Source organism: Haliotis cracherodii, unplaced genomic scaffold (genome assembly GCF_022045235.1).
Source record: "Haliotis cracherodii isolate W230 unplaced genomic scaffold, xgHalCrac1.p SCAF_3, whole genome shotgun sequence".
In the NCBI taxonomy this organism is placed as follows: domain Eukaryota; kingdom Metazoa; phylum Mollusca; class Gastropoda; order Lepetellida; family Haliotidae; genus Haliotis; species Haliotis cracherodii.
This window is the reverse complement of record NW_027266286.1, coordinates 27,696,321-27,710,229: the sequence shown is the minus strand read 5'-3', so window position 1 is coordinate 27,710,229 and position 13,909 is coordinate 27,696,321. Positions and strand designations below refer to the sequence as shown.

At 38.9% G+C, this 13,909-nt stretch overlaps 1 pseudogene; it reads left to right on the top strand.

The window, feature by feature from the left end:
- Positions 1-11,002: 11,002 nt before the first annotated feature.
- LOC139474005 (uncharacterized) lies at positions 11,003-13,515 on the top strand (annotated as a pseudogene).
- The last annotated feature ends 394 nt before the right edge of the window (positions 13,516-13,909 follow it).

The window sequence follows — 13,909 nt, the reverse complement described above, 5'->3', positions numbered from 1 at the left end:
CTTTCCTTGGGACAGTCCCAGGTGAGCTTTACAGCCGTAAAGTTGCCAGGAATTGATGAAACGTTCAAATTCTGTACTTCACAAGGCTCTGTTATAATGTTATGAAATAAAAAATGACAATGTACACATTAAAAGGCATTAAGAACCATATACACGGATATAACAAGGATTACTAAACATTTTTGCAAGACGTTGAACAAAGAACAATATGATGATCTAAAAAGACGATTATGACAATATATTGCATTAATATGGGTAAAACAATACTTACTGGATTCCTGTGTGAGAATGTAACTTCCTGAGACAACAGGAAGGGAATCTCCTTTGGATGTTCGGGCCATAATGCTGAACATGTACCTCCATGAACTCAACAGACCCTCGATGGTTCTTTCAGATGAATCATAACCTGAAAGGCAGAACATCCGAATTGGTAAATTTTATGTGACAGGATCAGATAGTTGTATATATTTTGAGAGTTTTATTAGTTTAGATTTTTACTGAATTAAATATTCAGTCAAATATGTTTTAACCATTATATACTTTACACTTCAGCGTTCCCAATTATCTGTTTCAGCTTACTGCATGAGTACTTTGACACAGCCTCAATCACCTAGTGCACTATCACACAATAGCCTGCCCAAGTGCGCCCTTTGTGTTTAACGTTGTAGCTTACTGTCTCCAGTTTAAAGGGTTTAGTTTTTACAACAGTTTATATCACATTTGATGTTACTGTCGAACACACATATAGCACTGGACGTTGTGGTATTCACAATTTGGTCTTTTGTTGATATTTTATTGTTTGTACGTATTCATAGGATTTGTAGGTATATTGTGTTTATGCTGTTGAAAATTTGGCTGTTTTGTCATGTTGTAAATATTAGACAGATCATAGTAATTAGTTGTGTTTCTGTATGCATTACAAGTGTTATTATTTATGTAAGGTAAATAATTCAGAAAGCGCTAAGTTCTGACCTTAAATACTATACTCAACAACAAATATTCCTGTGACACCAATATTTTAGTGTATTTTTCAAACAAATAAAGTTTAGTTTTCAATATTGTAGTAATGTATTTCAGTATTGTACGGGATTCCATATGCATTGTTTAGCATTGTGCTGACAACAACCACTCAGAAAAACAACAAAATTACGCAATTATTCAACATTACGAAATGCCACGCCTGTCCGAAAATGAGCGTCTGAGAGCCATTGATATGCTTGAAGCAGGATCGAGTCAACCTAATGTTGCAAGACAATTTAACGTCCACAGAAACACCATTTGGTGTTTAGGGCAACGTTGGCAACAGACGAATGCAGTCAGAGACAATCCTCGGAGTGGCAGGGCATGCGTAACCAATAATCGGACAACTGGATTCGAACAACACACCTACGAAATCGATTCCAGCCAGCAACAGTTACAGTAGTATAGGTAATGGTGATTCTGGCTCACTTCCACTGGAGCCAGATTTATATACCAATACCACAACTTCAGAGGGAATTTTTTATGCAAAAACGATGATGCGATTCAACGATCGTCATGAGATTAAACTAAATTGTAAGGAAAATAATCTCTATTATTTTTACTCATACGCATACCATTATTTTGAACAAATTATATTCAACATTTTTCTTCGTTCATTTTACTAGGAGACCTGACTATATACTCTTTTTCTAAATTGGAAAGAAACAATTGATGACCGTATTTGGTTGGTTTGACATCATTGATATTATATATACCCTAAGGTAATTCTCGCCATTTGATTGGCTCAATTATTATATACTTATGTAAGCATTCGTTTAAATGTGATCCAACGATAGCAAACAATCTATTTTAATCTCCAACCAGTTCTTTGGTTTAGGCACGGAGTAATTGATGCGCTTGTTGCCTCCCCTGTTCTATTAACTTTTTTTCCTCATCTTCGCTAATAGCTCTGGTCTTACGAGAATTGAATCGAATCTCCTGCTTCATTGCGTTGTATTTGATTAGTTCTGACAGCACTAAACGAAACTCATCTTCGGATATCTTACAATCAGCCATTGCTGTTGAAATATGATCCTCAATGCTGTTCAACTTTGCTTAGCAAGTATCCTTATATTATCATGTTTTAATGCTTTCTTTTGCAACTTACGAGAAATAAATTGTATCGCTATTCCTGCCAGTCCTGAGACCCCGGCGGCTACTTCCATACCAATTTCGATAGGCGATTATAGTTGATAATAAACCAACACTGGCTACACCGAGTCCCATGCCAGCTGTTACAAGTGCAGTGTCAACTCCGTCGAGAGCACTCACAGCTCTGCGATACTTTTTATACAATCCAAGTCTCATCTCCCTCTCCTTCTCTATTCGATGTTTTATGTCGCTTATTTGATGTAATCAAAAACCATCAACAGTATCCATCTTTTCAGATGCTTGATTGAGCACCAGATATGAACCCATAGTGCATATTATTATATCATATAAGAGTCTTTCATTGCTCTTGCTTCAATGTTTTTGAGAGTATACGTCAACCTTATTAAATTATTTTATACGAGATAGATATCTTAGTAAGAGAAATGCTACCATTTTTATTACTTGGACCCCCTCAAGGGTTGCAATGGGTGATGCTCCCATAGATAGATATTCTTTATTTCCTCCAGATATTGAAGATACATATCATATATGGTATTATGTATAATTACAGAGCTGTACAGTAGTACAATTTAACAATATTATGCGAAATGATAACTACAAAATGCATGACAATCAAGCATTCCTATAACTGTTTTGTAACAGATACAGCCATTTCCTACAGTATCTTGACACAATAACCATAAGGTCACCCATAGACTTTGAGATAAAGAGCTAACACACTCAGGCATACCGCCAAGTAGTACAGACAGGATTATATCATCGTCCTCACTACATAGTCTTGCAAATGTAGAAACATCTATCACATCACAAATGATTTCAAATAGTTCATTTCTGTCGTTTATATTCAATGTACAATACAAAAAGACATGCTTAGTAATATCATGAGCTACAATTCTAATTCGACATTCCCTAGATTCTCTATTTAGGCATCCCAGCCATACAAGATGAGACAGGTTTGGGAACTGTTCACGACGTTCAAGTGCAAGCAGCCAGAGTCTGTGTTCTTTATCATTACGTAGCGAAACATATCTATTTAAGTTAAGTCAAGACAGCAGCTTAGAGCATACAGTTTCCTGGTCTGCAAAAATAATCTTTTCAATATCAGACCATGCCTTTTCACTTGGGAAGCTACATTTAATTAGATAATCTATTTCTGCATAGAGATTGTATTTTTGGACAAGTCTAAGCATGTTATATACAGGTGACAAAGCACATCGTTTTCTGAAGTTATCCAACGCTATTTCGTATTTAAACTGCCCAAGGCGAGTAATGAATACCTATTTAAAAACATAGCTGTAACGGGACCGGCATAGTTTTCCAAGTAGTAACAGTGACTGTTTGTCAATAAAGGATTGGAGAGATATCAAGCCCATGTTGTCCACAGCAACAGTACCTGATGTACATTTTGGAAGGCCCTGTATTTTTCTACTGAAATAACGTTGAATAACTTCCAGCATATCGTATTCTTTGAGGGTTAATAGTCCCCAGACATTACATCCAAGAGCCCGCATGGGAGTATCACTCGTTCCCAGATCCTATGCTGGGATTGGATTCATGCCTCCAAACTTTAGTTCAGTATCATTATTACTATTGATTAACATTTTTAACTTTTCACAAACTTATTGTGATCGTTCTAAGGAAGACTTATCAGAGCGTATCCTGACACCTGCATATATTATAGATTGCTGAAGTGGAACACACATACTGTCCAAGTACAGTGATTGAGAGCAGGTAAATTTACGCTGCACATCAAATATTAGAACAGCACTTTTCGTGACATTCTACTTAAGCTGCCATTTATATGCATACTGATTTACAACATTGAGAAGACCTTGAAGGCCTGTTGGTGAGCTACTAAACAGTGTTGTATCATCTGCCAAGAGCTGGCCTTGAGTATGTGCCCACGGCAAATTTAGCCCTTGCTCAGAGCGTTCCCGCTCACATAACAGATCATTTATATATAATGTAAAGAGCCAAGCAGATATAACTCTGCCTTGACCAACTCCTTGGTGTGCATGAAACAAGTCTGATCTATAGCCTGCAAAGCTGACATAGGAGTACATAGACATATAAGAGCTACGTAGTATTCGCCATGTTTTACTCGTGATACCAAGGTCATAAAGTTTTAGAAAAAAAATCCATCTAGCCATACCCTGTCGAAGGCTTTTTCATTATCTAGAAATGCACAGTAGGCTGGAGAACTTCTTTCATTGTAATATGCTATTGCTTCTAATAGTGTGAGGGTCGCAGTATCTGCACCTGCATTCTTGCGAAAGCCAAATTTGAGAAGATGTGGGAAATAACAGTTTTTAGTTATCCAGGATTCGATTCTGTTGAGTATGAGCCTTTCCAAAAGTTTACCAAAAGCAGATGTCATAGTTATTCCTCTTTAATTAGCAGGATCCGACTTGCTTTTACCATGACATTTATGAATTGGGAGGATTTGACCTATGTTGTACTCACAAGGTATATATTCATAGTGCACAATTGCATTGAATAAAACCATGAGATGGTGATGAATAGATCTACCTGCGTTTTTAATATGCTCGTTTGAGATTCCGTCATGCCCTGGTGATTATCTGTTTTAAGAGATTTGACAGTATACATCAATTCTTCAGCAGTGAAGGGTTTTGAAAGGGGAGATGCTATAGCTACACCATTATTGTCATAAGAATCTAATACCTCATTTTCAAGGTCATTAACACGTTGTTTGACGTAAGAGGAAAATAGAACATCATGTTTCAGATCAGTATCCGGGGCAGCTAGATTTCTGTTATATTCACCAAACATATCACATATATCTTTCGGGTCATTAGATGACTTATCTGAATAGACAAGTTTTTGAGTATGACCTTTGTTTTTACGATAACGTTTAGCTACTCTGAAGTATTCATGAACATCAACCTCAGCAGCTTCATAAACTTCTTTGTATCTATCAACTATCAGCTTTTGTTTTGAGATCTTCACAATACGGACGCAAGTTAAACCCACAACGTAGACTTCGAGATCAATTAGAGGTCAAAGCAATTCGTCAGTCAGTTACATGGATCTCTGGAGAACGGCTAAAGAAAGGGAAAACTTACAGTACCAAGGTATTTGTAATCAGAACGCATTGAGACTGTGTGTGGGTGCTGATAGTGGTGATAATATCGTCGTAGAAGATAAGGCTGTTGCTGATGACCATTAGGCAACCGATTCTATATTCCGCTCGACTTTGAATTGCCAGATGTTCACATGCCCTTTTATCAAGCATCCCTAGGAGATGAGTTAGAATACAAACTCACTTTTAATGACTACAGCAGAGTAATCAAAGCCGCTGAAGATGGTACTAGCTATTCTATTGACAATATCTCACTGGAGTATGATATGATAACAGATCCTGAATTAGCCAGACAAATTTGTAACCAGCATTCCGAAAGTTTAGCCATTTTGTACGATCTTGTGCTTTGACACCGAAAGATCACCAGAAACAAAAGAGATACGACTTGGAATATCAATCTAAACGTCCTAGCGAGATCGTTGAAGGGTATTTTAATGTTGTTTGAGGACCCCTCTGAAGTATTTCAAAGCAATGCCGAGAAGTTCTACAATCCCAATATTACAAAAGTAGAATTGACTATCGAGGGTGTGCCTAATCAACTATATAGTCAAGGCGTGCGAGCATATCAACGTGGGACGAGATTAAAAAAATCGCTTCTATAAAACGGAACCCAGAAGTTAAAGCGGTCGTGAACGATCTGTCTCTCGGGGATTTATCGATGGCTGAATTCCTTACCACAAAGTATGCGCTATGGCTTGACATGCGAACCACAGATGATTACCAACTACACGGCAGTGGGCGGAGAATAGAAAATGCTAGCGAGGGTGTTACTATACAGAAAACAAAACTCCAGGAAGCGGCTAGTAAATTAAACATATATTTGTACGTGATTATAGACGCGCAACTTAATATACAGAATGGACGATTCGTGCAAGCGATCTATTAATAATCTTTCACCTAAAGAACCGCATCTGCAGGCAAATTGGTTGTGGAAAAACAGCTTTTATTCTAGATATTTCACAAAGTCATTATTGGGATGTTTTCGACCATTTTATAATTTTGTGCCAGACTATAAGCGTTAATAAAACATACCTATCGAGAGTTTGGGTAATGAATGATCCTGGGGTGCACAGGGTTGATCGGGGCGATCGTTTACAAGACTGCTTACGAGTATGTCACGAAAAATACAAAGGAGAATCAACCCTTTTCATAATAGACGGTTGAAGTGTGACTAAAGAACTTACCAAAAAGAAAGATATGCTTTCATTTTTAGCATTCTCCGTACGACATACTCAGCATAGCGTTTGGGTACTTTCTCAAAAATACAACTCTGTCCTGAAAGATCTGAGAGCAGACCAAATGGGTAGCCCTGTTTCATTGCAAAGACAGAGATTATGCAATTGCTTAGCAAAAATAAAGCAAATATAGCAACTGCCATGCAAAAATATAGCAACTTCCATGCAAAAGTATAGCAAATATAGCAACTGCTTAGCAAAAATATAGCAACTGCTAAACAAAAATTGCAAAAATTCAGTAAATATAGCAAAATTTTAGCAAATATAGCAAAAATATAGCAAAAATACGATAAATTGAACATTAGCAGTTATTATGTAATAATGTGGTTTGAAATCCTCATTCTTTCGCAAAAGTTTATTATTTTGGGCTGTATTGGATATGCCATATTCCATTATGTTAGACTTTAATATCTCCTTAGGTATTACATTATGGAATGCGACGAACTTATCAAACAAATGCTCAAAGAACTTCATCAACATGCAGATCAACATGTAGATCAACATACAGATAAACATAGAAAAAGACTCGCGGCTTAGGAAGCCGATGGAAAATGTTCCCAATATTTTGGGGAAAATTATACCACCGAAAAAATTGATAACATGACAGATGAAGAAATTAAAAAACTGTACGTGCGTTACGAGTCTAGACTGGGAGTAACCATGACACTAAAACAATTGGTTCAGCTATGTTACAACTATACACAGTCGTAGCTAGTACGTTTCTTCCTATCCCGGCAGAACATCGCATGTACTTATGTGAATCTCTCGAGAAAGACCCATTCATCGAACATGCTATAAGCGCAGTAAGCTGTGAGTTTTATCATAGATATGGAATGTTCTTAGCACCGGTGACCACCGCTTTAATAAGGGTTAGGTATTGTCAATTTAAACATAAGTCACGTAAATATCACTTAATATTATAGTTAAGTATATTTTCCGGCTCTATGCAGCTTTATTGTACATATGCTTGTGATATTCCTGTGCCTGTGTGCACATACTGATTGAAATGTTATGTTTCTTTCAGTGAGCGCTCACTCATTTGATATTTAGTTTAAATCATATGTTGTTTGTGTTACCCTGGGATTGCAAGTACAATGGCTGAGAGTACCACGTTGGTACGATGTGTGTGAATAAAGTGAGAAGGCAAACCTTACATTTAAACTTTAGCAAATAAATAACTAGGCCTTAATACACCTTTTCAAATTTCATCATGTAGGGGTGGTGTTGTGTTCCAAGTTCAGTGGTAGTTGTATTACTTTTGCTACTTGCCTTGTGGTAGACGTATACCTATTTGTTCATTCAACTGCAGTAATTTTGTCTTCATGTGTGTCAATATGGGTTGCATTTGGTGTTTGTTAATAGTTAACTTTGGTATATATGTATTTCCCCAGTACCAATATATTGTCCCTGCGCGCGTAGATATACACTGCATGTGTACATGAGCTGTTTGCACAACTTTCAACTTTTTTCCTTGGTATCTTCTACATGTGTGAAGTAATATGGTGCTCTTTATCTTCACGTTTTAGTTTTTTAGGCCATTTTCTTTCAGGTATCACTCATATATCTCAGCTTGTTGTTCATTGTGCTATGAGCAAACAATCATTTGCATAATGTTTTTGTCGTTCAGGTTATCCTGAACATACAATCATATATTTGTAGTATCACTTGATTACACCAGGGCATCCTGTGTGTAACACAACACTTATGTTGTCACCTGTAATTTCCGTATCACTTGCTCATGTTACAGCATCATGAGTAAACCACCACCTGAAGAGTTCGAGAAACTTATTTCTTCTTTTCAGGCTCTTGGTACCTGGCCTACTGTTGATAATCCAGAGGACCTGGTACAGTGGATGCGAGCATACACTCAGACCAAGGTCAAGGCTGAGGATGGTTCGTCCATCCCGCCTTCTAACCAAGGTACTCAAGCACCTGTTACGTTAGCACAGGCACCAAAAGTTCCATCTTTTTCTGGTGACAAGAAGGGCGAAACATCATTTGATGTTTGGAAATATCACGTTGATTGTTTGTTTCAAAACAAGTCTCTTTCACCACAGGCCGTTGTTAACATAGTCCTACAAGCCCTACGTGGTAAGGCAGCAACTGTTGACATGTGCCTTTGGCCTGAGGCTGATATCAAGCAGCTCATTTCAAAGCTAGAGGTTACTTTTGGTAGTGTAGATAGGGGTCAGTCACCACTAGCTAACTTTTATAGCTCACTTCGAGAGACCACAGAAGAAGTTGCTTTATGGGCATGCAGGTTAGAGCATTCACCCACCCAAGCAGAAACACAAGGGCCAGTTCCCCAGGCAACCAGGAAAAAGATGCCCCGTACACAGTTATGGTCAGGGTCAAAGCCATAACTTCGGGATCTGACAGCTCATATCTATGACCAAGGAATCACCTTTGATGACCTTCTCAGAGCGCTGTGGAGAGCTGAAGTAGATTTGGGGCAGAGAGGAGCTGGAGCCAAGAAGAAGATTTCGACTCCTAGTATGGCCACTGTAAGCACACAGGACACTGAGATGAAGGAGATAAAGGGAATGTTGAGACAGCTGTCAAGCGAAGTTGCAGAACTGAAGAAGCAACAGATTACACCACTCCCCGTTTCCTCTGTTCCTTGGATGAACAGAAACCCAGGACCTATAGGACCATCACCGAATCTGCAGCCTCCACCTCAATGGTATTGGCCACATCCGCCATGAACACAATCATGGTACCAGTACGAGAGAGGGAATTCTAGGAATCAGCGACCCTTTAAGGATTCCATTACTGGAGAGCCCATTTGCTACTGGTGCAACCAGCCAGGACATCTACAGTATGGCTGCCGCATAATTCTGGATATAACACAGGAAGAAGCCTATGGGACGGGGCAAGTCATAGGCTATAGGAGGAGGCTTCCCATCACTAACCCGCAAGTTGCCAAGCCAGTAGGTCAACCAAATGAAGGCACTGTTTACATTAATGGAGTTAAAGCCACAGCTCTTTTTGATACAGGTTCTACTGCGTCAACTGTTTCCCACAGTGTGAACTCCAGGTCGTTAATGTTGAGGATGTTCCTGAGGGTGAAAGTCAAGGTGAAGGCCATGGTGTTATCAACCGCATGGACTTCAAGGAAGTAGCAGTCACACCTGAACAGTTGAAGATTGGCAAGCAGGCTATCTCACAGTACTTGGGTGTACTTCCAATGGCGAGACAGACTTAGGATATGTCCCCAATGTTAAGCATCGGATTGACCTTGAGGATGAGCGACCTTTAAAGCAGAGACATAGAAGGATTGCACCATCAATGTACCAAGAAGTCAAGGAACACCTTCAACAACTGCTTGCATGTGGAGTCATCTGTCATACCCCCCATGGTCTTCTAATGTGGTTTTAGTCAGGAAAAGAATGGGAAACTACGGATGTGTGTCGACTTCAGACAGCAGAATCGCCGGACTATCAAAGACTCCTACTCTCTGCCACGGATAGACGAGATGTTCGACGCACTTGCAGGATGAAGATTCTTTAGTACACTGGACATGAAGTCAGGATATCATCAAGTTGAAATTGAGGAATTGAACAAGGAAAGGACAGCTTTCACCGAAGGTCCTTCGGGGTTCTTCGAATACAACCGTATGCCGTTCGGTCTCTGCAACAGCCCTGCAACATATCAACGGGCGATGAACAAATGCTTCGAAAAACTCCACCTCAAAATTTGTCCTATTTACATGGATGAAATCATCATCTTTTCCAGCTCATTTGGAGAACATTTAGAAAGGCTTAACCAAGTACTGCAACGGTGCAGAGAGACAGGAATGAAGCACAGTGTTCTTTCTTCAAGAACAAGATCAAGTTTCTTGGCCACATTGTGTCTGAAGGTGGCATCGAGACAGATCCGGACAAGATACAGAGGATTTTGGACTGGCCTACACTTGCAAACCCAAACCCAGATGAGATACGAAAGTTTCTTGGCTTGCAGGTTATTACAGGAAATTCGTCAAGGACTTGATTTCCAAGCCTCTATCAGCTTTGATGCCAGCCACAAAGACCAAGACACGAGGAAGAAACCATCCAGCCAACAAGCAAGACAAGCCATGGCAATGGGGAACACAACAGGAAACTGCGTTCAAGACAATCCTGACATGCTTATCAACACAGCCGGTTCTTTGGTATGTGGATTACACCAAGCCATTTGTAGTCCACACTGATGCCAATAGCCAAGGACTGGGAGCTGTCTTGTACCAGGAATAGAATGGATTAAAGAATGTCATCAGTTATGCAAGCTGAGGACTGAGCAAGGCAGAGAGCAACTTTTCAGCTCACCATCTGGAATGTCTAGTTTGAAATGTGCGGTGACTGAAACGTTAAAGGATTATCTGTATGGCAATACATTCAGTGTATATACAGATAATAACCCTCTGACCTATTTGCTCACTTCTCCAAATTTGGATGCTGTAGGTCAGAAAGCAGATTGGAAGAACTATGTAGCTCCTCTTGTCCACACCTTTAACAGCATCCGGCATGAATCAACAAACCAGTCTCCATTCTTCCTTATGATTGGTCGTAAACCTCGTCTGCCCGTAGATCCTGCTTTTGAGATCGAGACCAACAAGAATCATCAGTCTCTGACAGCTTATGCAACGTCTCTGAAGAAGAAGTTCCAAGAAACCTATGACCTGACATCAAAGGCATCAAAGAAAACCAGCTGCGACTTGAAGACTAGAGGAGCCACTGTACATACAGGTGATCGAGTTCTGGTGAAAGCCTTAGCCTTTGATGGTAAGCACACGTTGGCAGATTTCATTTTACAAACTCTGGAAAGGTAATGTTATTGGTAAAATATTTAGAATACTTAAAAATATGTATGAAAACGTTAAATCTTGTATATTTGTTAACGGTGACTACACAGACTTTTTCCATTCCCAGTCAGGTGTACGACAGGGATGTGAATTATCTCCGTTTCTGTTGTCATTCTTTGTAAATGATATTGTTGATTTTCTTCATTCAGACGGGCAAGATAATATCCAATTAGGAATGATTGAAATTTTTATTCTAATGTTTGCAGATGATATGGTGTTATTCGATAGTACAGTAGTAGGGTTGCAAAGACGCCTCGACAAAATGAAGATTTATTGTCATAAATGGAAATTGTCTATTAATATAAACCAAAGTAAAGTTATTGTGTTAAGATGTAGTGGTCGTCTTAGAAGAGATGAAAAGTTTTGGCTTGGCACTGACATTAATGAAATTGTTCCTACTTATAAATATTTAGGTGTTCATCTTTCATCATCTGGTAGTTGGTACTTTACACAGAAGACACTAGCTCTACAAGCGACGAAATATCTTCTCACTTTAAAATCAGTAAAACTTCCTTATTATGTACTTTTACAGACATTTGATGTCAAAATACTACCTGTTCTTCTCTACTGCTCAGAGATATGGGGCTTTCACCCGTCTCAGGATGTCATCAATGTACATGATAGATTCTGTAAAAATATTTTACAATATGGGAGATTTGTCCCCAATATAGTTGCTAGTGGTGAGTTTGGACGTTATTCACTTAAAGTCAATCAACATGTTCGTATTGTCAAATATTGGCTCCGACTTGTTTCTAAAAAAACTAATATAATCCTTAGCCATGCTTACTCATATCAATACAATCTGACAGAAAAAGGAATAAATTGCTGGGCACTAAAAGTAAAACAACTTTTATTCATATGGTTTTGGCCACGTTTGGAATAGTCAAGGAGTAAATCATATTGGTTTTATCTATAACTCTAAATCAAGATGTATTGATATAGATAATCAACAATGGTCTAGCAGTTTAAGAACTTACTCAAAACTTTCATTTTATTCTTGTATTAAGCAATATAATGTATTTGAAAATTATCTAGATTGTATTCCAGTAAGTGCCCATCGTATTGCTTTGAGTAAATTTAGATGTTCTGGTCATACTTTGCTAATTGAAAATGGAAGGAAGTACAATATACTTAGAGCTCAGAGACTATGTCCATTTTATGTAAGACCTGAAGTCGAATCTGAATATCATTTTTGTTTACAATGTCCATACTATGACAGTTTGAGACGTAAGGTTCTACCTTATTATTTTTACACAAATGTAACTTTTGATAAATTTGTAACACTCTGTACATCTAAAACCCCATGCATAATTAATTCTTTAGCTAAATTTATATTTCTTGTTTTTAAAAAGCGATATAACTTTCTCATTGGCGCTGAAATTGTCTAACTCTGATATCATGTATTGCATCATGGGCCGGTGGCCCCTTTACTGAAATAAAGCTTTCTCTCTCTCACACACACACACGCTGGGAGGAAGATCCTTCTGTTATTCTCTTACAACCAAACCAGGATATCACTGTGTTTGAAGTGCAGAGAGAATCTGGTGAGGGGAGGAAGAAGACGCTGCATAGAAACCATCTCCTGCCCATTGGATCAGTACCAGTGATCATGGATAACAACAGAGTACCAGCAGCCAAGAAGCCAACTCCAAGACCAAGAAAGACAGTTAAGAAGACAATAGAAGAGGATATCCAGGAGGATAGAGTCTGACTATGATGCTCCATTCTATTTTCCAGCAGTTGCTGAGGATGTTACCATCATCAGTGAAGACACTGTGGAAGAGAGTGCGGCTACTTAAGAGACAACAGGTGACGATTTACAGTCCTTTGGAATAGCAGCTGATGCTTCTGGTTGTGACGACCACATACCTGAAGAAGAGAGCAGCACAGAAGCAGATCTCGAAGCAGTGCAACCACCAGAGAACACTGAAGAGGAGCCAGAAGACTCAGTCAGAGAAGAGCTACCTCCTCCTGCACCACCTGATGCTAATCCTCAACCCAACTCTGCACCAAGAAGAACTGGTAGACTAACAAAGAAGCCTGCCTGACAAACCTCAGGAGATTATGTAATGTGCCAGTTTTCTGACCCAGTCTGGCAGCAGAAGAGTCGACGCCTTGAACAACTGGCAGCAACTGGCATTTTGGGACACATCAGCACCACCATCTCCAAGGCATTGCTTTCCCTTGTTGATGAAGAACCGGAATGACGAGGACGCCATTATTCAAGGGACAGAAGAATGTGACAGGATCAGATAGTTGCATATATTTGGAGGAATTTTGTTGTTGAAAATTTTGCTGTTTTGTCATATTGTAAATATTAGATAGATCATAGTAATTAGTTGTGTTTCTGTATGCATTACAAGTGTTATTATTAACGTAAGGTAAATAATTCAGAAAGCGCTAAGTTCAGGACTAAAATACTATTACTTAACTAAATCTTCAATTACTGTGAGTGATTGAGTTTGGTTTTACACCGCTTTTAACAGTATTCCAGTTATATCACGGCATGTCAGCTTAATTTGGGAGGAAAGCCCGAAGTGATGCAGGTGTCAGACGTTTACCACTTCGGTGAAACCAACGAGCACAGGTATGGTGCTGACA